At 31.4% G+C, this 26,524-nt stretch overlaps 1 protein-coding gene across 50 annotated transcripts in view; it reads right to left on the bottom strand.

Annotated features, from left to right (window-relative positions):
• The window catches only part of Syp (synaptotagmin binding cytoplasmic RNA interacting protein), a 329,536-nt gene that overhangs the window by 69,916 nt on the left and 233,096 nt on the right, over positions 1–26,524 (bottom strand). For 8 of the 50 annotated variants that reach the window (XM_073960383.1, XM_073960387.1, XM_073960391.1 and 5 more), the window contains exon 1: positions 17,898–18,718. The exons of 33 other annotated variants lie outside the window; for them this stretch is intronic. The gene's annotated coding sequence lies outside the window, so the exon portion shown is untranslated. Of the gene's footprint in view, positions 1–17,897; positions 18,810–26,524 lie in introns of those variants that run through there. 9 more of the 50 variants (XM_073960386.1, XM_073960412.1, XM_073960416.1 and 6 more) reach the window with 4 other exon arrangements.

Genomic DNA, 26,524 nt, shown 5'->3' with positions numbered 1-26,524 from the left:
ATAAGGTGTAACGCCAAAAACAGCTGTTCTTCATACCAGTTGTCAAAATGCGTTATTGTAAATAAAATCACATACAAAATGTAAACAAGCAATTCACAGTAATGTATTATTGTGGGCAAATTTGACGTTTGACATGATTTGATGTAACACCTTCTTATTCCACCATGTTTTGTGTACACCCGGCATTTTCCCATTCATTTATAACTGTAATTTATTTCCACTCAATGAAAATTGATTATTGAACTAAAATTTCGGACAGCTCAAGATAAATGTGAAAATTAGGGCAATATTTTAGAACATAAATAATGGTCAACAATTGCCATGAGTTTGTCAACATTGCCAAAAAAAATATTTAGATCCACAACTGGCCAACTAAATTGAACTGCTATTATCTTCATAGATTGTGGGTTATTCATTATGTCTGGATATTTAAATATCAATAAACAAAATACCTATTTATGTATGTTTGTGTGTGTGTGTTTAATTGAAAAAAAGAGAATGATTTAGTATTGTCATACCATAATCGACCTTAATTAGTACAGCAATGAGCAGCGCCAAGTGTCATTGTTTTTCATTTGTAACGGAACCAAAACCGGAATGACAATGACAGCAGTCTTGCATGATGACATCTGCAGTTTAGTTTAGAGTTTATGGATGACTGTGTTGTGCAATGCATCTAAGGGGTATGGCCCCCCAGCAGTAGTCAGTCATGCAACAAAGATAAGGTAGGCAGTATGAACGTGTGTTTGGATTAAATGACAAATGTTGATATTTGCTTGGCAAAACCTTGATGATGTTGACGATGATTGTGATTTATTGAAAGGATGTGCCAGTTTATTTGGTCATTCCGGATTGAAGGATGTTGGGTCAGTTGTGTTTGTAATACGAATGAGGCACAGAGAAAAGGCAAGGAAACGTAAGGTTGCCAAAAAAGAAACGTTTATAATAAAAAATATTCACTTTAGGAATGTGTATCACATGTTCAAAAACCTTTAGTTTTAATTAGACAATGTTCACACTTTTTGGTGTGATTTTAATAAAAACCCAATATTTTAGTTATTTGCTATTTCTTATTTTATTCCTCTAGGAAACATTGTAGGTCTCCAAAAATATTGTTCCATTCCGTCCGTTGTGCGTTGAAAACAACAACCACATGAAAAATGTGTAAGTGATGCCAAGTTTGTTCTTGAAGTTTTCATGTAGTTGTTGTAACGCAACGCTCAACGCGCCGTATGTGCGTCGGCCTTTACTGTGTTTATGCTATTAATTCCATCGCATGGCACAATAATACAGGTACAGCGGCAAAAACAGCTGATCTTCATACCAGTTGTCAAAATGCATTATTGTGAATAAAATCACATACAAAACGTAAACAAGCAATTCACAGTAATGCATTATTGTGAGCAAATTTGACGTTTTGTATGATTTGATGTAACACCTTCTCATTCTACCATGTTCCATCGAATATACACCAATAGTCAGTGATGTATTCCTGTACAATCTCTTTTATGTAAACATAGCCTTACTTTATTGCAATTGTTATTTTCATCCATTCCCTAAAGGCATTTAATTTCATCCAAAAGAAAAAAATCTATAAATCTATGTCATATATTTAAACATAACTCTCCTTTGTTGTATAGTAGTTGCTGCATCATGCATGCATGTAAAAATACAATGATGCACAGATGACATTTGCCGCCTCACTTTGATGCCGCCCCACAATACAAGTGACAACGCCGTTGCTTTGTTATTTCTCTTATCTACTATAAACATTTTTTTGGTTGTTATTTTTTGTGGATTTTAAAACACATGTGATTGCGGCGGGACCATTTGAGAATTAATATATGACTTTGTTGTTGTTGTCGTCGTATCTTTATATATTTTTGTGTTTCCATACATGTCCCATGGATGACAACAAGAAGAGCAATGTACAGTACACCATAAAAATATGAACATGCAATGTACACCAACAATACGACTCCGACTCTTTGACTCTCCACCACACGACGACTCGTTTTAAAACTCTCATACACATTTCCCCACATTTCGTTGTATGGAGACGCGATGGCCACGACCGTGTTCATATAATGCATCGTTTTTTTTTTGACAGTTCGCAATGCAGCAAAAATCCTTTATAAATGAAAATTGATATTGGCCGGCATTTATGTGGCCTTTGCAAGCAAGCTTACCATGAAAACAAAATCTATTTAAAGAAATAGCAAGAACGAGAGGGAAACATGAGAGAAAGAAAACAAAAGGCAATGACTACGTTGGTATGCACATGTTTGACCCATTTGTATGGACGGACTCTGGCGGCCACAAATAAAGGAGTCTGTACACAAAAAAAAAACCTTGTAACTACAAAGAATATTTCCAAATGCAAGGTAAATTGAATTGCCTGCATTTGTGTCCTAGAGAATATAAAATATTTATATTATAAGCCTTTATGTTTTTTGTTACTATTTTATGTGTAGGACATGACAAGAATAGTCAATATTTTTTTGAAGTTTCAATTGAAATTGAATGAATAGGAATCATGAGGACAAAATGTTTAAAGGATATTCGGATGAAATGTTTGAAATATTAAAGAAATTTTACCACGGTTTATGGAGGAAGGGAAACCTAAACTATCACGGAATTTATCTTCTAAATATCTTTTTAGATAGAATATATTCTAAACGTCTTCTAGGAATAGAAGATCGGCCAGAGGTCAAGGCCAGAACAGAACCAATCGTCGCTTGCTTCCCAAATGTCAAATTATATAGGAATGCCAGAGCCTCCTAAAGGAGAACGCAGGCGGATTTGCAAATAGGCTCTGGCATTCCTTTATAATTTGACATTTGGGGAAGCAAGCAAAGCAACGACGATTGATTCTGTTCTGGCCTTCAAAGAACTTCAGAGTAAGACGAGTTTATAAAGGGATGAGTGTATGAAGACCTACTAAAGGTCTTCAAGGCCTTCCAAGTTCCTGTAGAAATCGAAAACCTTGTTAAGGTCTTTTATACATGAAATAGTTTAATGTCTTGTAGAGATAAAATACCTTTTCAAGGTATTCTAAAGAGACAAGATCTTTTAAACGTCTTCAAGAGATGAAGTGAACAGCTCTTTTGAAAATCTTCTAGAGACAAAAGACCTTCGAAAAGAGTCTTCTAAAGAGAATGTCCTGTAGACTAGAAGGACTTGCAGATCATTTCAACGTCTTCCAGATCTTCTCAGGGTCTACTAGAGATCTTCTGGATACACAGTAGGTTTCCTACGATCTTCGAGGAACCGAAGATTTCCAAGATATAGAACAATAAAACTCAGCAGTGAGATCCTCTCATGGTTTTCTAGACACAGAAGATAATATTAAGGAATTCTAAAGAAAGAAGACAAATTAAAGGTTTTCTGGAGATAGAGAATCTTTTGCTAGAAGACAATTTGAAGGTCCAGAGCAGCGATGCTCGTCCTCATACTTAAAAGTGTAAACAAACCACACGTATTCTCTCTTTATTTTTGAGATGACATTGTTTAGCAATGGAAAGAGTATGTTACCACTACTAATACACCAACTTTTCTGAGCACCAATGGTCTAGAGCAGTGCAGACCAAGAAGGGAGCTGACAAGAATGTGAATGTATTCAAAACATTGGCAATTTATGACAGTGTGTTAGTAAGTTTGTATGCACGCAAGCTACAAAACAAAAACAAATCAAAACATTTGCTCTCTCTTGCTCGCTCTTTCTTTGCGTTCGGGTCGTGTGTGTGTGATTTGCCGAAAAATTTCTAAGAGAGAACTTCTTAGGTCTCTTAAGGACAGATTTAAGAGATGTTATACAACTTTCTAAAGAGATAGAAAGCCCTTTAAAACGAGAGAAACCATGTTGAAGATTGAGGACCTTCTAAAGGTTTTCTAAATGTCATCCAAAGTTCCATCTTCTAAAGGTCTTATGAATATTTTTTAAAGGGTAGAATATCTTCTAAAAGCCTTCTTAATGTCTTTTCGAGAGTAAAACAAGTGCCTTCGCGAGGTCTTCCATAGGTTGGAAACCCCTCTAAAGGTCCTAAAGATGGGTAGAAGGCTTCATAGATGACTTCTAAACAGATATATAATCTCCTAAAGGACTTTAAGAGATTAAAACCTTTTGTAGGTCTTGTAGAGCTAGAAGGCCTTACGACCTTACTTATAATCTGTTCAAGGTTCTTCTCAAGATGTTCTGCAGATAGCAGACCTTCTCAAGGTCTACAGACAGCTTACCCTTTCTATGTCATCTCAAATTCTTCAAAGATAGAAGACCTTACAAAAGCCTTAATGTGACAAAGGCATTCGGAAGGCTTTCAAAGTTTTTAAAGACTAGGAATACGCAATTCGATTTTCGATTAAGCGATTAGTCGACTTTTAGGATTGAAAAGTCTAAAGGCCAGAACAGAATCAATAGTCGCTTGCTTTGCTTGCTTCCCAATTGTCAAATTATAAAGGAATGCCAGAGCCTCTTAAAGGGAAACGCAGGCGGATTTGCAAATAGACTCTGGCATTCCTTTATAATTTGACATTTGGGGAAGCAAGCAAAGTAAGCGACGATTGATTATTTTCTGGCCTTAAAATCGTACTAAACGTTTGGTTTTGGAGAAAATCGAAAAGTCGAGTTTTCACAATCGACTTTTGATTTTACTACTAATGAAACGAAAAGTCGAGTTTTCAAAATCGACTTTCGATTTTACTACATACTAATGATTGATATAGAAAACGCTTTGGAATGACATCCATCCATCACGAAGCCGATTTCAATCAAGGGATCGGCGAGTGAACTTATTATTTAAGAGTAAAAAATAGAAAGACGAATTTTTTGCAGAAGTCAAAAATAGAAAGTACGTAAAGTCGACTTTTTATGTTAAAGAAAAATCGATAGCTTAACCCACTTAGCCCCGAGAAATTTTTTTGCGAGAAAACTTAAAATTTTTTATGAAAATTATATTTTTGAGACTTTTTAAGCATTTTTTAACAAATAACTTTTTTCTCTAAAACGTATAGTTTTCCTGAAATCGGGCCTTCTTTTAAAAGTGCTAAAAACTTTGGAGGGTAATATTGGTGTATCCTTACATGCCAATCCCTTGGTTTTTGATTGAGAAAATACTCTTACTATATTCCTAACAAATCCCTGACTTTATATGATTCTAACATTTATGATTAAATATTTAAATTTTTCATCAAAAGTCGAAAATTACAAAAAAGTCGATTTTTTTGAATAGCTCGAGTTTTAGGCCAATTGCGTGGAAATGTGTAGATCAAAGCGTTCTAAGCGTGAAATGACAGATAACAGACAATACTATAAAAAAATGCAAAAAACCCCACAATAATATTCGAAAATACCAGAGTTTTACGTCAATTTTTGCAACCGTTTTTTGTGGCGTTTAAACGACTAGTGGCTTTATCTGGGTTAAAAAGTCGATCGATATCTTTGCAGAAGTGAAAAATCGAACCTTTCGATTTTTTGAAGGTAAAATCATTAGCTCGAAAGGTCGTATTTTGCTTTTGATTATCTAACCCTGCTGGAGACCTTCTTAAGGAGATATTTATAGGGTTTCTTACTTGCTCTCAGTAAGCGCACACTGACTGTCGCCGAAGCAAATATTTGCCTAATGTGACCATACCTTTAGGGAGATATTTATGGGGCTTCTTTGTACAGAAAAGAGAAAAAAGAGTTGAAAGCTTCTAAAGTCCGCCTAAGTATATAAAGAAGCTACAAAGGCTTTTAAGAGATGAAGACATTTTAGGAGTCGTCAAAGTTTTCTAAAGAGAATATTTATAGATATTTTAAGGTAGAGAAAAGTGTTTGTTTTATATTCTTGGGACAGCAGAGGTTTTTAAGAAGATCTTCTAAATGTCTTCTATGATCTTTTACAAATTCTACACAAATTAGTATTAGGCAATGTTTATATTATAGCTTTTTGTAGGGTTACCCTTCTTTATGAGGATTTATGTGACGTATACCCAATGGAAATGACATTTGAAACCCAGTAGGTTTGTTAAATCCGGTTAGGCCATGTTTATATTATTGCCTTTGGCAGGGTTAACCTTCTTTATGAGGATTTATTTGAAATATAAGCAATGGAATTGACATTTGAAACTCAGTGGGTTTGTTAAATCTGGTTATATATAAACGTACTATTATATGTAAACGTACTATAACATCGATTGTTATTCCTCTGGAAATTTTGCATTTCCCACTAATATGCAATTTTAGACCACATATTTTCTTTCAATTCTTCCACATTTTCTTTCTCTCCCGAGACCAAACCCATAGAGAGAGCAAGCTTTCGTTTCTTGTTCTTGGTTCTTTAAAATTTTATCTCAGCATGTGTTCATAATTTGGCGGTTTGCCATTTTTCATTACAAACAACATGAAGACAAGTTGGTGATGATGATGATGGTGGCAATAGCTACAGCTACAGCACAAACAGCAACAACAAGAAAAAAAAAACATACTGCATGTGCATTTACAAAGTTGGGGTTTTCGTTGAATGCTGCCAATACTGCTGCTCCCAAAAACATGTTTTCTTTACGTTTCGTAGGGATCATTGGAGGTTAGAGGGGAGGGAGAAACAACAAAATTGATTCCAGTGATTTTGGCTCCAAACATGAACTCCATATTGTCGAATAAGTGTGTAGATATATAGTCGTTGACTTTAATGTTTGTTGGCTGCTGGCTGGTGGCTACTGTTTGTGCAAAACATGTTTTTTCTGTTATCACAAAAGAAAGAACTGGCGGTTGATATACAACCCGCCAATGTGGTGGATACACCTCGTGGTTGAGAAGAAAAAAAATACTGACGCGTTTAATACTTAATATTCAAATGTGATGCACACACAAACAAAATTTTGTTGTTGGTGTATTTTTAGGGGGAGATGGATTGGGGGGGAAGACTGCAATGAGAAATGATGAGTTGAGTGTTGTATGTAATGTGTTGAGATTGCCAAAAACATTCTGAGCAAAGAGGAAATGAAACTTTAGATGTATGCGGCAAATGCTTGCATTTTTTATGATTTTTGTTTTCAATTTTTCTTTTTTCCGTTTTTTGCAATCACACACACACACAAAATATCACCAAAGGCATTATGCACTTTTTTCAATTGTGTTTTTACATTAACACACACGTTTTGTGTGTGTGGGTTTAGTAATCACTAACACCATTCATGTCGTCCACACAAAAACACATGTACACGGGAACTAATATATTCTGATTAATATTATAGTATCTGTGTGTGTTTGGAGCTGGAATTGCATTGGGGATTGTGTGTTCTTTTTTTCGGTTGGTTTCTTTGTCCCCACTCATGCCGCCACAGCCTTCTTCCCACCATCAATGCTGGTGTTGTTGTTGATGATGAGAGTGAGAGAGTAAAGAGCATTTGTCGTAGTTATAAAAGGGGGTTTATCATCGTTGTTGGTTTGTTGCCATGCAAACCGTAATTATTAGTTTGTTGTTAAGTTTACTCTCCACTCCAAACGTTTCCCATGCCATATTATGATTCCCCATTCATTATCTCCCCCCCCCGGCGGCAGCTATAAATAAACATCATTATTATCATCTTGCAAATATTGCAATGCTGCTGCTGCTGCTTTTTTTGCACAAAAGCTTTGCCTTGTTTGATCATTATTGTAGAGTTTTACTTTGAGTTCTAAAGAGCGCAAAGTGATTTTAATGTAGTTTCTTTTTCTGTTGGCATTCCTTTGAAATCGTATTTAATTTAGGGCGTTAAAACGTGTTATTCAAGAAGATATAAAGGAAAAAAAAGATGCGACTCTAGCCGCACCTACTTTTTCTCTCTGCTTCTGAGTTGGGGGAGATAAAATGAGCCCCGACTCGAAACAATAACCCACATTTGTGAAATGTTGTAGCAAATCTATGATGAAAGTGTTTTTGTTTTCTATTTCCTTTCTCGTAAACACAATTCTAAATGTAGGCCAGACACTTTTTATAGAAGCAATTAGTTTAATGATGAGACCATTCACAAAATACTCCAATGCAACGCATGCAGGCATCAAGCATGGCAGCACATTTACACCCACACTCACTCGTAATGCATTTCGGAGACGGTGAGGGAAAACTATAAACAGGGTTTTCTTGGAGTTGCCAAGGTAAATTGTTGGGGAAAATAATGATTTTTTCACTTTAAGGAAGTGGAAGGGGATTAAAGAAGGTCTTCCAGCTGTGGATGAAGTTCAGAAAAGAAGTCTGCACAGGAGAGTTCGAGATTTTCCTAAACTTTCTTTAAGGACTTTCTGTCACAAACTAAAAACTTCATATAAGTTCTGGCAATGGTTTTGAAAAAATCTTAAAGTCCTCAATCACAGTCCTTATTTTCCTTGAAAAATAATCCTTAAAAATCCAAGATTAAGGATTGAGAAGATTTCAATCTTCTAGGGATTAAAAAGTTTCTAGTATTTCAAGACCTCTTCTATCTATTGGGGAACTTGAAAAGTGGCTCTTCTCTTGAAGATGTTTCCCCATCTCAAGTCAAGACCTTGAGAAGATTTTCTAGCCATAGAAGAACTTGTGCCCCCGGAATACCTTAAGAAAGTCCTCTATCTCCATGGGACCATGGGAAAGTAATTTATTTTTAGAAACAGTTCACGAGGGGCTTTTACCTTTAAAAATCTTTAAAGGTCTTCCGTAGAAGATCTGTAGAAGACTTAACTATGTTTTTCTTCCGATAGAAGAACTTGAGAAGATTTTCAATATTCTAGGGATTGAAAAGTTTCTAGCATTTGAAGACCTTGATAACCTCTTCTATCTATAGGAGAACTTGAAAAGAGGTTCTTCTCTTGAAGATTTTTTTCTTCTCATGTTAAGACCTTGAGAAGATTCTCTAACCCTAGAAGAACTTGTGCCCCTGGAAGACCTTGAGAAAGTCCCCTATCTCCGTGGGACCATGGGAATGTGATTTATTTTTGGAAACAATTCTCGAAGGCTTTTAGTTGACCTTTAAAAAACCTTTAACAAAAGTCTTCCGTAGAAGAACTCTAGAAGACTTAACCATGTTTTTCTTCCGATAGAAGAACTTGAGAAGATTTTCAATATTCTTTCTTGGCTATATAAGACCTCGACAATGTCTTCTATTTATAGAAGTCCTTGATATTTATGACCTCAAATACCTTTAAGGGTCTTCCGTAGAAGATCTGTAGAAGACTTAAATGTTTTTTTTTCTTATCATAGAAGAACTAGATTTTCAATTTTCTTAAGAACTTTTTGCCTTTATAAGACCTCGACAATGTCTTCTATTTATAGAATTGTTTTTCTCTAGAATCCTTACGAAAGTCGTCTATCCCTGGGAGACTTTGGAGAACTTGAGACGGATCTTCCATAGATATTCTGTAGACGGTTTGAAGATGTTTTTTTACCGATAGAAGAACTTGAGAAGATTTTCAATCTTCTGGCCTTGAGACGGTCTTATACCCATAGAAGACAGTGAGACCTTTAAGAATCTTCCATAGAGGATCTGTAGAAGATTTGAAGATGTTTTTCTACCGATAGAAGAACTTGAGAAGATTTTCAATCTTCTGGGGAAGTTCTTGCCTTTATTAGATCTCAAAAACGTTTTCCATTTATAGAAGTCTTTGAAAAGTTGTTCTTTTCTAGAATCCTTGCGAAAGTCGTCTATCCCTGGGAGATTTTGAAAAGATTTTCTATCCTAGAAGAACTTGAGACGGTCTTATAACTCTAGAAGACCGTGAGACCTTAACGGATCTTCCATAGGATCTGTAGAAGATTTGAAGATGTTTTTCTGCCGATAGAAGAACTTGAGAAGATTTTCAATCTTCTGGAGAAGTTCTTGCCTTGAGACGGTCTTATACCCCTACAAGACCGTGAGACCTTTAAGGGTCTTCCATAGAGAATCTCTAGAAGATTGGAAGATGTTTTTCTACCGATAGCAAAACTTGAAAAGATTTTCAATCTTCTGGAGAAGTTCTTGCCTTTATAAGATCTCAAAAACGTCTCCCATTTATAGAAGTCTTTGAAAAGTTGTTCTTCTCTAGAATCCTTACGAAAGTCATCAATCCCTGGGAGACTTTGAAAAGATGTTCTATCCTAGGAGAACTTGAGGCGGTATTATACCCCTATAAGACCTTGAGACCTTTAAGGATCTTCCATAGAGGATCTGTAGAAGATTTGAAGATGTTTTTCTACCGATAGAAGAACTTGAGAAGATTTTCAATCTTCTGGAGAAGTTCTTGCCTTGAGACGGTCTTATACCCCTAGAAGACCGTGAGACCTTCAAGGATCTTCCATAGAGGATTTGGAGAAGATTTGAAGATGTTTTTCTACCGATAGAAGAACTTGAGAAGATTTTCAATCTTCTGGAGAAGTCCCTGCCTTTATAAGACCTCAAAAACGCTTTCCATTTCTAGAAGTCTTTGAAAAGTTGTTTTTTTTCTAGAATCCTTGCGAAAGTCGTCTATCCCTGGGAGACTTTGAAAAGATTTTCTATCCTAGAAGAACTCGAGACGGTCTTATACCCCTAGAAGACGTGAGACCTTTAAGGATCTTCCATGGAGGATCTGTAGAAGATTTGTAGAAGACTTAAATGTTTTTCTTTCTTATGAGAGAAGAACTTGATTTTCAATCTTCTTAAGAACTTCACGACAGCGTCTTCTATTTATAGAATTCCTTGAAAAGTTGTTCTTCTCTAGAATCCTTACGAAAGTCGTCTAACCCTGGGAGACTTTGAAGAACTTGAGACGGTCTTATACCCCTAGAAGACCGTGAGACCTTTAAGGATTTTCCTTAGAGGATCTGTACAAGATTTGAAAATGTTTTTCTACTGATAGAAAAACTTGCGAAGATTTTCAATCTTCTGGAGAAGTTCTTGCCTTGAGACGATCTTATACCCCTAGAAGACCGTGAGACCTTTATGGATTTTCCTTAGAGGATCTGTAGAAGATTTGAAGATGTTTGTCTACCGATAGAAGAACTTGAGAAGATTTTCTATCTTCTGGAGAAGTTCTTCTTTTTATAGATGACTTTGAAAAGTTGTTCTTCTCTAGAGTCCCATCTCTGATAGACTTTTAAACGATTTTATATCGTTCGGTCCCACGCCACTCATACCCGCCCCACCCGAAGAAGAAATTGAGACGGTCTTATACCCCTCGAAGACCTTGAGAAAGTACTCTAATTCAAGAGATTTTGAAAGGCCTTGAAAACGAATATCTTTAGAAGATCTTGAAGCGACCTTCTACATCTATCATAGATATTTGGAAGGTATTTATTATCTTGTTGGCTTAGGAGATCTAGAAAAGGTCTTTTGTCCTTAGAATACCTTGCAATCATCTTGAAGATCTTTAGAAGACATGTCAATAGAAGACCTATAGATCGTATTAGGTATTCTATCTCCTTAGAAGGTATTCTACCTCTAGAAGACCTTTAGGCGTGCTTTATAGAAGAGAATGTCTCCTATACCTAGAAGGTCTTGAAAAGTTCTTAAAAACTTTTTCAAGGTCTTGAAGAACTTTATCTTATGCCACTAGACGACATTTAGAAGGCCTTCTCCATATTTAGAAGGTTATCTGTCCCTAGAAGACCATTAGGGATCACCTGTAGAAGATTTTTAGAAAACTTTTAGATGTGGTTTGTAAAAGAGAAGGCATTGAGAAGTTCTTTAAGACTTTTAGGAGACAATGAGGACCTTTGTCTCTAGAAGACGTAATGTTTTCTATGTATTCAGAAAGTTATCTGACGCTAGTAGGCCATTAGGGACCTTCTGTAGATTTCTAGAAAAGCTTTGATTTTTGGAGTCTAGCGGCGTTTTTAGCATCGAATCACCGACCAATCCAAAATCAATGTTTTTCATTGCTTTTTATTCCTCTAAAAAATCCTTTCATTTTCCAGTTTTTATTCAAAATACGAATATTTCAAATAGCTTTTAACATTGCTTTGCATGGAATTCCATGGAAGACCTATAGATAGTATTACCTATTTTTATCTCTTTAGAAGGTACTCTACGTCTAGAAGACCTTTAGGCGTGTTTTGTAGAAGAGAAGGTCTCCTATACATCTAGAAGGCCTTAAAAATTTCATAAAGACTTTCAAAAGGTCTTGAAGAACTTTATTTTATGCCACTAGACGACATTTAGAAGGTCTTCTCCGTAGAAGAAGTTTAGAAAATTTTAGGCGTGTTTTGTAGAAAAGAAGGCATTGAGAAGTCCTTTAAGACTTTTAGGAGGCAATGAATACCATTAGGGACCTTCTGTTGAAAATTTCTAGAAAAAAGTTTGGAGTCTAGTGGCGTTTTCAGCATCGAATTACCGACCAATCTAGAATCAATATTTCTTTATTGCTTTTCTATACGTCTAAAAAATCGTTTCATTTTCCAGTTTTAATTCAAATATTCAAAATACGAAATATTTCAAATAGCTTTTAACATTGCATTGCATGGAATTCTGTTCACAGAAATTTGTTTATTTTTCTTCTAACATCTTTAAATAATAATACATTTCATTTGTAAACAATAAGCACATAACATGATGCTGTCATCATAAATTCTAACTTTTTTTTTTTAAAACCAAAAGGCAACAAATCAACTGTACCAAGTATTCTTTTCATCTTCTAACACAATGAATGTCAGCAGAGAAAGAATGCAAAATTCTCACCAAGAGGTATTGTTGTGGTGAGAGATGCAAAGCTTTAAAAAAAATTATGAATTCCAACAACGTATCTGTCTTGTCATTGTTATTACTAATCCAGCGGAATGTTTTTGCCCTTAGGATAAGATAAAGAGAATTGAGTAGTTGGCCACTTATTTTTCCCAACGTTGCACTTGACTCTGTCATCAAATGTACTCACTTACACAAGTACAGTTATAGAAATGTAAAAATACTAAAAAAAATTATTGCATTTTGCTACTCGATATTGCCTCGTTCTTTGTTTCCAAAATGTTTAAAACATTACAAGATAACAACAATTTTATTGTATTTCAATCTTTTTTTCCGTTGTGCTTTCTAAGAATGAAAATACATTAGATAATAAAAGTTACCACAAAGGTAGCAATGGGTGGGAATACATATTCTCAGATAACATGTGACAAATGTTAAATTAATTCATTCAAGGTATGTACATTGTACGATATTCATTGCCTCTCTACACTGTCTTCAAGCTGTAATTATCTATTGTTATTCTTCTATTTTCTATATCAATGTGTTTCCATTGTCTGTGTATTACATTTGCGAAATTACAAATAAAAGTATAATCCCCAATAATACCGGCAATTCATTTACATTTTAACGGAGAACGAGAGATAATGAAAATGAGAAAAATGTCAAATTCATGGGGCTCTTTATCGTTCGTTGTAACGAAACACACAATGTGCTACACAAGTATGTTCTAAGTGTTCTAAGCTGGGTTGTTGTTGTTGTTATTTTTTACATTCTGATAGAGAAAAGTTTATTGTTATAATTTAAATAATCCACTTTTAATTAATAGTTATTGTGGCAAAAGTGTAAATTTAATGAAATAGTTTAGAGAGAGTATGTAATAATGGCTACTTTATTTGGACGTATGGAATTTGTGACAATTGACATAAATTATTACAAAAAGTATTTCATTAACGAGATGAAAGTAAGTTAAAAGGGCTTCAAAAATATATTAAATTTGGACCTTGCAGCCGGAGGTGGAATAGGGAGAAAGCAAGAACACGTAAAGAAACTATAAAAAAAAATTGCAATGCTTCATGAAAAAAAAATCAAATAACTTTTTGCGACATCAAGGGTGTGTTTATATCAAACTGTTTTAATTGTGTATTTTTGTACAGATTTGCTTAATGTAAACATAGCTTTACTTAAGAGACAAGAGGGAGAGGAATAACAGCTGACCTCGTCTCCATTAATGTGTACGTAATAATATTGTTGACGAATTGAAGACAAATTTAATTGAAATTAGAGACAAAGTAATCTATTAAACCCCATAAATCCATAAAATCACAAATTGTTACAAAAACCTAAAAAATGCAGAATAACGGTATACTTTTAACTTTTTTCTTCATTTCGTTGTTAAACATAATGTGTGGAATGCAAAAGTAAATACAAGAATGCCTAACATATTTGTACAGATTTGTTTAATGTAAACATAGCTTTACTTAAGAGACAAGAGGGAGAGGAATAACAGCTGATCTCGTCTTCATTAATGTGTACGTACTAATATTGTTGACAAATTGAAGACAAATTTAATTGAAATTAGAGACAAAGTAATCTATTATGCCCCATAAATCCATAAACACACACGAATTGTTACAAAAACCTAACAAAATGCAGATTAACGGTACATTTTTAACTTTTTTTCTTCATTTCTTTGTTAAACGTAATGTGTGAAATGCAAAAATAAATGCAAGATTGCCTAATGTATTGAGCGAAAATGATTAACATTCATATTTAAATCATAATATAAATGTATTTTAATAAATTTATTTAAATAAAAGTAACTTCCTATAATGGGTTCAGAAACTATGAAAATTTATTGTCTTTATTTGTATTTGTTATTTGGTGCATTGTTGGTGCCTGCACAGATTTATACACGTATACGTTTTAATGAAATGTGTATACGCCACGTTGTAAATTGAGGTTATGGAGAAAATTTTTTGAGTAACAAATATATTCTTATTTAAATAAATTTATTAAAAAATAAACTTATTAAAACTGGATCAGAAAAATATTAAAATGGTTCTTGTCTTTATTGTTGATGATCCTGGGTGCATACACAGACTCTTGCACGTATACGTAATAATAATGAATTATTATGTATTCGCCCCCATTGAAAATTGAGGTTATGGAGTAACAGGTTTTGAGTAACAAATCCACCATATGGAGGGTATAATTAAATTTGTCTTTCCGTTTGCAACACATCGAAATATTCGTCGGAGACCATATAAAGTATATATATTATTGATCAGCATAAAATTCTAAGTCGATCTAACCATGTGCGTCTGTCCAACTGTCTGTTGAAATCAAGATACACCTCTCAATTTTTAAGATAGAGCGTCAAAATTTGTACAGAAGTTTTTATTTCTTCCAGAATGGTTGGCATTGAAAATGCGATATATCGGTCCACGTTTTGATATAGTCCTCATTGAACGGTACCTCCCGATTTTCGGTATTTTTGAGATTTTAGCTTCATTATCCCACCAAAATGGCTGAAATTTTGTATTTAGTCCTCGTTGGGTGAATAAAACTTTCCACCTGAAATTTGTTTGTATTGGTCCATGCCTTCATATAGCCCCCATAGAACGATACCTCCCGATTTTCGGTATTTTGAAGGTTGTGGCCACAATAATCCACCAAAATGGCTGAAATTTGGTGCTTAGACTTCATTGGTGGTATAAAACTTTCCTCCAGAAATTTGTCGGTATAGGTTCACGCCTTTATATAGCCCCCATAGAACGGTACCTCCCGATTTTCGGTATTTTAAAGGTTGTGGCCACAATAATCCACCAAAATGGCTAAAATTTGGTGCTTAGACGTCGTTGATGGTATAAAACTTTCCCCCAGAAATTGATCGGTATAGGTCCACGCCTTCATATAGCCCCCATAGAACGGTACCCCCCGATTTTCGGTATTTTAAAGGTTGTGGCCACAATAATCCACCAAAATGGCTAAAATTTGGTGCTTAGACGTCGTTGATGGTATAAAACTTTCCCCCAGAAATTGATCGGTATAGGTCCACGCCTTCATATAGCCCCCATAGAACGGTACCTCCCTATTTTCGGTATTTTGAAGGTTGTGGCCACTATAATCCACCAAAATGGCTGAAATTTGGTGCTTAGACTTCATTGGTGGTATAAAACTTTCCCCCAGGAATTTGTCGGTATAGGTCCACGCCTTCATATAGCCCCCATAGAATGGTACCTCCCGATTTTCGGCATTTTAATTTTCTTGAAAACATACATGAAAATGGTTTTTATTCGATAAGGATACGATCTATTTTCCTTTTATTTATTAATATTTTTAAATAATTTTTTTTGGATTTTTTCAAGTTTTTATTTAATAATATTTAATATTTTTTGTATATTTCAAATTTTTGCAATATTGTTTGTACGTTTACATATTTTTGATGGGATTTGGACATATCTTATTAATGAATAGAACTAATGCAAATTCATCGAACGAATGATCACTGAATTTATGTTATAAAAAGTCCATAAAAAACAATAAATAAACAAATTGTAATTAGGTCACAATAAAAAAATATTTTTGTATTTTTTGAATATTTTTTTAATAGTTTTCAATATATATTAAAACTCAACAGCAAATTTTGCCGACGTCTTGCTTGTAACGCTATAAGAACTTTCTAAATTTGTTTAGCGCGTTTATTAGGAAAGTTAATACCCAAACTTTTATTAATTTATGAAATCAGCTTTTTTATTTTTCTAAAATAGTTTTCATAATCTTTTATTAAGTGATTTGAATAAATTTATTATTTAATACAAAAAGAGTCAAAATAAACAAAAATAAACAAAAAATAAATAAACTCAATTACTTTCAACACTCCTCCTGAAACATATTTAAGTTAAATTCTAGAAAACCCCAACAACTTATTTGTTTATGGGTAAAAACCTTATTTTGTTACTCACAACCTACACCGGGAAACCTGAATTTTTCCAGAAAAGCATGAAAGGAACTCAAACAAAATTCAAGAAAAATGCATTGGAAAAACATTATTTAGTAACCAAAAAGCGGAGATAAGAAGCTAAATTTAACAAAGAAATCAAAAAAACCATTGAAATATGTATTTTTAAAACATTTCTTTCTTTTCAAAAAAAAAAAAAAAAAAAAAAAAAAAATGTTCGCTTAACATTTTGCTTTGTGATTTCGTTTTTTTATTATTTGTATTTTAAAGCAATTCGCGCATCACACCAAGGAGCAACGCCAGCACAGCAGCAGCAATCAACGTCCTAAAGTACACCACACAAAGATTGCAATACAGTCAGAGCAAATGTTTTCTGAAGCAACCGTACCGAACAAACAACAACAGCAGCAATTTTTTTTATATTATTTTCTTTTCTTTGATACCTTTTAATTTGGTATTTCTTTACGCTTTCAGCATAGCATGTGTGTATTTTCTTTAAAATGGTTTTATTCGTTTGTTGTTCTTGCTATTATTCTCTTTTCTGCTTTACTATTAATTTGTCGTTCTTTCGTTCTTCCACCATTTCATTTCTTTCAATCTTTCTTTAAATATATATTTGCACTTTTAATGCACACACAAACACGGATATGGATGTGGATGCGAGGTGGATTATAAGTGTGTGTGTGTGCAATCAAACAACAACAGCAAAGCGAATTTTATGTCGTATTGGTATTGGTGCGTATGACAAACAGAAGCAACGACAGCACTACCAGTGCGGTTTTTTGCATTATAAAAATTCCACACACTCACACAAGTCCATTCATACACTTGCAAGCTCTTTGGCTTGCTCTCCACACAATGCATCACACAGAGAATTAAGAAAGAACATTACACTTTGATATTGTTGTTGTTGCTTTGATATAACTTTTGTATGCACACACTCGCACTCTCACTCTCACTGACTTGCAGAAACACCTCACAGATACTTTGGTCTGTCTTTCTCTTTTAGATATCGACGCCTACTAATACTTTTATAGTGAGGCTTGCCATGCTCCCCTCTCTCACACCCTCCCTCTCTAGAGCACGATTATATCAGGGAAACACTTGATGTAGAATATGAATGACGATGACTATGGTTGCTATTTGGTTGGATTTTATGCATAAAAATTTGCAATTCTTTCGTTCGTTTGTTCGTCGGCAAATGTTGGCATTTCAGTTTTATTATTTTCTTTCATTTTAGTTTTTATACATTGTCTGGCATGATTTTGTTTTATATATAAACTTCCTTTTTTTTGAAATTATAAATTACCTTTTTGTGTAATTTTGTTGTTGTATTTGTTGTGAGAAGACTTGTATGTTATTATTTAAAATAATTATTATTTTTTATTTAAGCTTAACACGATGTATTTACAAATTGTTGTATTATTATAAAAAAATTATTATTTGTTGAGATCACAGGCAAAAAATATTTTCTTATATATCTATACTGAATATGAATATATATGTATGTATGGTATATTGGTTGTATTTTTTGCACTTTCTTAAATTTCAACACATACAATATTTTTTGATTTTTTTATATATATTTTTTGTTGAAAAATGATTTTTTTGTTAAATATTTTTAACTTATTCTCACTTGTTTTAATAAAGTAGAAAATAATCACGTATAAATATTGCAAATTTGTTGAAGAGACGTTGAGAGGGTAATTTTTTTGTATTTTAAATTATTTTGTTATAATTTTCCGTTATTTTCCTTTTTGTTTACGTGAAATTGCCGAAAATTGCCCTTTGCTTGCAATTATTTTGTTATAAATTTAATTGATTAAATTTTAATTAATTTTTTTGATTAGTGCCGCGGTGTAATATGGCGGACGCTACGTCACCGGTTTAAACGCTCGTCTGCTTAAGCACACACAGTTTCGGTCTTCACGTCGTCACTATCGTTGAACAACACAAATTGGCATAACGTTGCAAAAGCACTCAGACCAAACGCAGCCACAGTCAGAGTCCGTCAGCCAGCAATGTAGCAGTGGCAGTAGCAGCAGACCCTCAGTTATAAGTAGGAAAAAATGAAACAACAGCTCTCCAACCAACGACCGACCATCCACATTAACTACCACACTACCACATAAATTATGCTCTCGAAAAAGTCATTTCAAAGGAATAACTGAGGCAGTTAGGCAGTCAGCCAGCCAGCCAGGCTCACTAATACGAAAATACTACAGTATGATGAATACAATACTCATACGCACTCACAGACAGACATTTGCACATAATAGCAACAACACCACTTGTGCAGTGTGCAATTTTTGTGCACACACAACAACAAAACACCACGATGCACACACGCCAATTTTTGGCGAGAGAGCGATGTAGGGAAAGACAGAGAACTTGACTCACAGATACTTCACACATACATACGCATTTTTGCAATCTTATAGAACAACAGATAGTTCGTTAGTCACAGAGTCTGGGTGGAAGCTCTCTTCTTCTCTCTCTCACACACACCACTCTCCTTCCCTCCCTCCCTTGGATTCAATTGAAAATTTGCAAACTTTTTTGTGTGAATTCATACACACGGTTAGTGTTTGTGAGTAGGGTTATTTGCAAAATATCAAAATAATAAAAAAACTATTTGAGGGAGAGGGAGATAAAGAATCGTACACATTCTCATTTTATTTATACAGTGAGGCTAACTTGTTATGGTTAAAAATCGTTGAATTATAAAATTAATATAAATGGCATGATCATCAAAAGGAGATATTTAATAAAAATATTAAATAAAAATAAATAATTGAAAAATAAAATTTTTAATAATAATAAGCAAAACCCTTGTTTTAGAGAGAAAGAGTTAAATTACATTTATTAAACTTTTTCAAAGAAAACAAGACAAATTATCAACAGGAAGTTTAATAGAATTTAAAACCGGTTTAAAACATAAAGACAGAAAGGGTTGATAATAAAAGAAAAATTAATGCAACATTTTTTTTTTAAATAAAAAAATAGTTCAATGTCATTTTAATTAATTGCAGTTTTTGAAGGACAAAAAACGGAAGGGGTAGATATTAAAAAATATACCCGAAATATGATTCCAAAAAAAACCTAGGGTCAATGGTTACACAACATGGTGATTTTCCAGGATTACGAAAAGAAAAATTAATACAACATTTTTTGAAATAAAAAACAGTTCAATGTCATTTTAATTTATTGCATTTTTTGAAGGACAAAAAAATGGGAAGGGTAGATATTAAAAAATATACCCGAAATATGATTCCACAAAACCTGGGGCCAATGGATACACAACATTGTGATTTACCATATTTTATGGGACTCCATTGGAAAAAAAATAAGCGGATATAAAAGAGACAACACAAATCATCGACAGGAAATTCAATAGAATTTAAAACCGGTTTAAAGCATACAAACGGAAAGGGTTGGTAATTAATTAATCTCAATTTCTATAAAATGTTGCCAATTAAATATGAGGAACTAATGCAATATCGTGGATTTTATCAATTTTTTGAAAATCTGTAATATTGAAAAACTATAATCCTGTATTGTTTAAAAATATTAAAAAAATAAAGAATCGAAACTTATTCTAAAAATCCATGGTTCTGAAAAACCCCACAAAAACCTATAACTGAATTTCTCATAATTTTTAAAAACATAATGTTTTCTTGTTTTGTTCAATATTTTTTTTTTTTTGAAAATTATGAGAAATTCAGTTATAGGTTTTTTGTGGGGTTTTTCAGACTTAAACCACTATAACTCAGCCTTTTGTTAACCGATTTAAAAATAATAATAACTTGTTCGGAAGATATTATTCACCCCTTTAAAAGGAAGAAGGATCAATAGAAATCCGTTGTGAGAAAAAGAAGATAAGTCCGTTTAAATGTGAAAATGTAGGAAACCCAAATTTTCACTAATTTTACCGTTATAAAAAAAATAATACGAAGTGATACAAACGAACTAAAGGCATTGTCGTTGTCCATGGATGCCAACACGATATAATTTTGCATCAGAACGTTTGAATATTTTTCTGGTCAACTTTTGTAGCACAGTGCCACCTTTGCACCTTCTCAAGGCCAAAACTGCCTGAAGGAGCGTTCCAATGCTTTTGCGATGTATTAGAGAGTTCTTAACTACTGTCTTGGCTACAATTGTTGTCCTTGTGTTCGATCGATTGAGATGGTTTGGCTGTTATATGCCAAAATGGATAAAAAAACTTAAAGTCAAAATCGGGAGGCTTGACTTTTTTGCACAGTTCAATCCCAGGAATAAGAAACGCGAAGGGCCCATTAAGGTTTTTTTCCTTCCATACAAATCGCCCCGGCCTAATGTACATATACATATGTTCGTAATATTTTTTTATTTTTTTAATCGTAGTTTTTATATTTTTGGAAACTGTTTATTTATTGAATTTTTTGGTAGATATTTTTAAAATATTTTTTAAATCGTGGATGTTTTAAAATATTTTTCCAAATAGTGGATTTTTTACATTTCTGCAAATCGTGGATTTTTTTTCAAATCAAAGTTTTTAATTTAATTATCTCAAATCGTATTTTTTTGTTTTTGAAATACGTTATTGGAAATCTTGAATTTTTTTTTAAATATTTTTTGAAATTTGTAAATCGTGGATTTTTAAAAATATTTTTCAAAATCGAAGATTTTTTGTGATAATTTTTTCAAAATCGAGATCAAAACGAGGACTTTTTAAAATATTTTTCAAAATCGTGGATTTTTTAAAAATATTTTTCAAAATCGTGGATTTTTTAAATATCTTTCTAAATCCTGAAGTTTTTAAAATATAATTTAAAAAAAAAAAAATAAATGTAGATTTTAAAAAAAAATTTTGTCAAAATCGTGGATTAAAAAAAATTAATTACTTTGTTTTTAAATAATGGAATTTTTGTTTTTTTTTTTAATAGTGGATTTTTGTAGTTTTTTATGATGGATTTTTAATTATTTCAAAATCATCAAAAAAATCAAAATCATCATCAAAATCATTATTTTATGTTTGTGAATTTACTCTTTTCAAAATCGTTGATTTTAATTCTCTTAAATAGTGGATTTTTATTTTATTGTAAACTCGTAGGTTTTAAAAATATTTTTTTTAAATCGTGGATTTTATTTTCTTTAAATAGTGGATTTTTTATAATTTATTTTTATCGTGAAATTTATTTTTTTAATTGAGAATTTAAAAAATATTTTTTTCGAAACCGTGCATTACAAATATTATTTTAATCATGGCTTTAAAATATTTTTATTTTTATATGTACATATGCATATGTTCGTATTTGTTTTATTTGTTTAATCGTAGTTTTTATATTTTTGGAAATTGCGTATTTATTGATTTTTTTTGGTAGATATTTTTTATTATTATATTTAAAATATTTTTCCAAATAGTGGATTTTTAAATACTTCTGCAAATCGTGGATTTTTTATTCAAATTAAAGTTTTTTAATTTTATTATCTCAAATCGTAGTTGTATTGAAACATATTATTGTAAATCGTGAATTTTTTAAAATAGCTTTTGAAATTTGTAGAAATATTTTTCTAAATCGTGGATTTTAAAAATGTTTTTCAAAATCGAAGATTTTTTAAAATATTTTTCAAAATCGAGATTTTTTAAAATAATTTTTCAAAATTGAGATTTTTCAAAATCAAGATTTTTTGAAATAATTTTTTCAAAATCGAGATTTTTAAAACATCCTTTCAAATCGTTTACTTTTAGAAATATTTTTCAAAATGGTGGATTTTTTAAATATCTTTTTAAATGGTGGATTTTTAAAAATATTTTTCAGAATCGTGAATTTTTAAAAATTTTTTAAATGGTGCAATTTTTAAAATGTTATTTTTTTAAATCCTGGAGTTTTTAAAATTTAATATAATTTTTAAAATCGTAGATTTTTTAATATTATCTTTTTATTGTAGATTTTAAAAATACCATTTTTTAAACCCCGTAGATTTTTAATTATTTTTTAAAACCTTGGATTTTTAAAACATTATTTTTTAAAAACCGTAGATTTTTGAAAAATATATTAGAAAATCATGGAATATTTTTTTTTGTCAAAATCGTGGATTAAAAAAAGAATTAATCGTGAATTTTAACTTTGTTTTTAAATAGTGGAATTCATGTTTTTTTTTTTAAATAGTGAAATTTTGTAGTTTTTTATGGTGATTTTTTAACTATTTTTCAAAATAGCGGATTAAAAAATGTTATTTTCAAATTCATGGATTAAAAAAATATTTCATTCTCGTGAATTTTTACTCTTTTCAAAATCGTTGATTTTAATTCTCTTAAATAGTGGATTTTTATTATTTTTTTTTGTAAACTCGTGGATTTAAAAAAAAAGATTTTTTTTCAAAGTCGTGGATTTTATTTTCTTTTAATAGTGGATTTTTTTAATTTATGTTTATCGTAAAATATATTTTTTTAATTGAGGATTTAAAAAATATTTTCTTTTTCGAAACCGTGGATTAAAAATATATTTTTATAGTCCCTTGAAGAAAAAAGCGCCTAAATGTCATTACTGCTCATACCTATACTACATGGCTTTATTTTATAAGTTGTTTGTTTTTTTTATTTCAACATTTTAGCAGCACACTATAAGAATTTGCACAACAAAGTAGAAACAGCAACAAAAATATCGTCTCTCACAACCCCCTCCCTCACCATCACTATGGCTTTCAAACGACGCCGACAACAACACATTCCAGCATTAGAAGCAAAATAAAAGATTATTTTGGTAGAGAGCTTTTTGTTTGCAAATTCTACTTTTTGCTCGCTTTCATTGTTGTTTATAAACACTGAAGCAACGATCGTTTTGGCATTTGGCGGCGGCGGTGATTTGGTCATCATCACAGCAAATATTTCAATGTACACTCCCTATTAAATGAAAAAAATCGCACATACAAAACGGAACAGCCATAAGAAATGGTTCATTGGCTAGCAATGTAGTGGATTCTATAAAGGAAAAGAGCAAACTCTCATTTTGTTCAAGTGGATTCTAATGTGGGACCGTTTGAATTTTTGCAAATTTAAACAAGAATGAAGGAAAAGTAGAAAAGCATATAAAGCAGAATGAAAGATAGCTAAAAGGGCAGAAAAGGAGCCAACACATTTAAATATGTTGGGGTATGGGGGAATGAATGTGCAATGTATGCAGTAGCGGCGAACATGATGGTGTTATTTGGAGCCACCGCAGCGGTAAACCAAGTTTTCAAGTTTTATTGTCCACATTATTCTTTGTGTTCTTTAGCTAACAATCAAATCAAACACAGATACAAACTCACACAGCCACACAAACGTACTTTTTTTAATTTTGCCAAATTGTCTCCCAATAAATTTTTGCAAAAAAAAAAAATCGTTACTCACAATCCCCCCATGCCATGAATGCGAAATTAGAGAGAGAGCATGTGTGTATGAGAAGATAGATACAAGAGACCGCTTTTGTCAGTGTCTGCCATTTCTACTGCTGCTGATTATCGGGACGTGGGGGATCTTTTTGTTAAGTGCATACATATATTCTCAACGTTGTCATCGTCGTCGTTTTCGCCGTCACCATGAACACGAATGTTAAATGTTTGTTTTAAATATGGAGCGAAACATGAAGGGGCCAACTTTGGAAACAATAAAGGGGAGCCCAGTCATCATCAAATGCCATTTTATCAACGGCATTGCAAATTAATATTTATTGTGTCAGTTAAAAATTTTTATTTAATTGTTATCCTTTGTAAAAAGGACGGGGGAGGGGATGTAGTTTTAGGAAATAGTTTTTCCTTAAAGAAGGAAAGGCGGAACAAATGTAGAAGCAACAAAAAAATGGAGGAAGTTAAAATAATCCCATAACAGCAGTATCCGACACCGGCGAAGCTAATTAAATTCTTTCAGAATGAAGTGAATTTGAGCGGCTTCCCTGGTTTCTGGAACATTCGCGTCTTTATGGAGAGTAGTATTGAGAATAATACAACAAAGATTACTAAAAACTTTAGTGCGAGAAATGTACGTAGGAATGGACCTAAATATTCAGACAGTATGGGACCGATAACTCAGAAAATATTGTTTCAATTTGTGGTGGGCACGACCAGCCACCATTTAAGTTAGTTTTTTTTTTCAAATATTTGATTTTGTTAAATATTTCGAAATCGGATTATATAAAGAAATATTTTCAGATCCCAAATTTTTTATTTTTCTTTTTAATACTTTTTTAATTTTTTTAAATAGTGTATTTTTTAAAGTATTATTGTTTTTAAAAAAATAATTTTTTCAAATAGCGAATTTTTTAAAATATTTTTTAAATCGTGGATTTTTTAAAAATTACTTTTTTTAAATTGTTGATTTTTTAAAAATATTATTTTTTCAAGCCGTGGATTTTGTGTAAATATTATTTTTAAAATGGTGGATTTCTTTAAAATATTTCTTAAAATCGTGGATTTTTTTTATTTCGTGAATTTTTAAAACATTATTTTTTAAATTCGTGGATTTTTTAAAATATTATTTTTTAAAATCGTGGATTTTTTACAATATTTTTTTTTTTAAATTCGCAGATTTTTTAAAATGTTATTTTTCTAAATACGTGTATTTTTTAAAATATTATTTTTTACAATCGTGGATTTCTTAAAATATTATTTTTTAAAATCGTAGATTATTAAAAAATTCATAGATATTTAAAAAAATCATAGTCGAGAATTATTTTTTACTAATTTTATTAATTACTTTTTTAAATCGTGGATTTTTTAAAACTATATTTTTTAAATCGGATTTTTTAAAATAATATTTTTTAAAATCGTGGATTTTTTTTAAATATTTTTTTAAAATCGAGGATTTTTTAAAATATTATTTTTTAATATCGTGGATTTTTTTAAATATTATTTTTTAATATCGTGAATTTTTTTAAATATTATTTTTAAAAATCGTGGATTGTTTTAAAACATTATTTTTTAAAATCGTCGATTTTTTAAAATATGATTTTTTTAATCGTGGATTTTTTAAAATATTATTTTTCAAAATCGTCGATTTTTTAAAAAATATAATTTTTTTAATCGTGGATTTTTTTAAATATTATTTTTTAACATCGTGTATTTTTTAAATATTATTTTTTTTAAATCGCCTATTTTTTAAAATATAATTTTTTAAACTTGTGGATTTTTTAAAATATTATTTTTAAAAATCGTCGATTTTTTAAAATATAATTTTTTTTTTAATCGTGAATTTTTTAAAATATTATTTTTCAAAATCGTCGATTTTTTAAAATATTATTTTTCAAAATCATCAATTTTTTAAAATCGTCGATTTTTTAAAATATAATTTTTTTAATCGTGGATTTTTTAAAATATTATTTTTTAAAATCGTGGATTTTTTAAAATATTATTTTTTAAAATCGTGGATTTTTTAAAATATTATTTTTTAAAATCGTGGATTTTTTAAAATATTATTTTTTAAAATCGTGGATTTTTTAAAATCGTGGATTTTTTAAAATATTATTTTTTAAAATCGTGGATTTTTTAAAATATTATTTTTTAAAATCGTGGATTTTTTAAAATATTATTTTGTTTTAAAACATTATTTTTTAAAATCGACGATTTTTTAAAATATGATTTTTTTAATCGTGGATTTTTTAAAATATTATTTTTCAAAATCGTCGATTTTTTAAAATATTATTTTTCAAAATCGTCGATTTTTTAAAATATTATTTTTCAAAATCGTCGATTTTTTAAAATATTATTTTTCAAAATCGTCGATTTTTTAAAATATTATTTTTCAAAATCGTTGATTTTTTAAAATCGTCGATTTTTTAAAACAAAATTTTTTTAATCGTGGATTTTTTTAAATATTATTTTTTAACATCGTGGCTTTTTTAAAATAGTGGATTTTTTAAAATAGTGGATTTTTTAAAATAGTGGATTTTTTAAAATTGTGCATTTTTAAAATAG

Source organism: Musca autumnalis, unplaced genomic scaffold (genome assembly GCF_047663935.1).
Source record: "Musca autumnalis isolate F117 unplaced genomic scaffold, ASM4766393v1 scaffold_1, whole genome shotgun sequence".
NCBI classification, from domain to species: Eukaryota; Metazoa; Arthropoda; class Insecta; order Diptera; family Muscidae; genus Musca; species Musca autumnalis.
The sequence above is the reverse complement of the archived record's forward strand: the minus strand, read 5'-3'. Positions and strand labels throughout refer to the sequence as shown.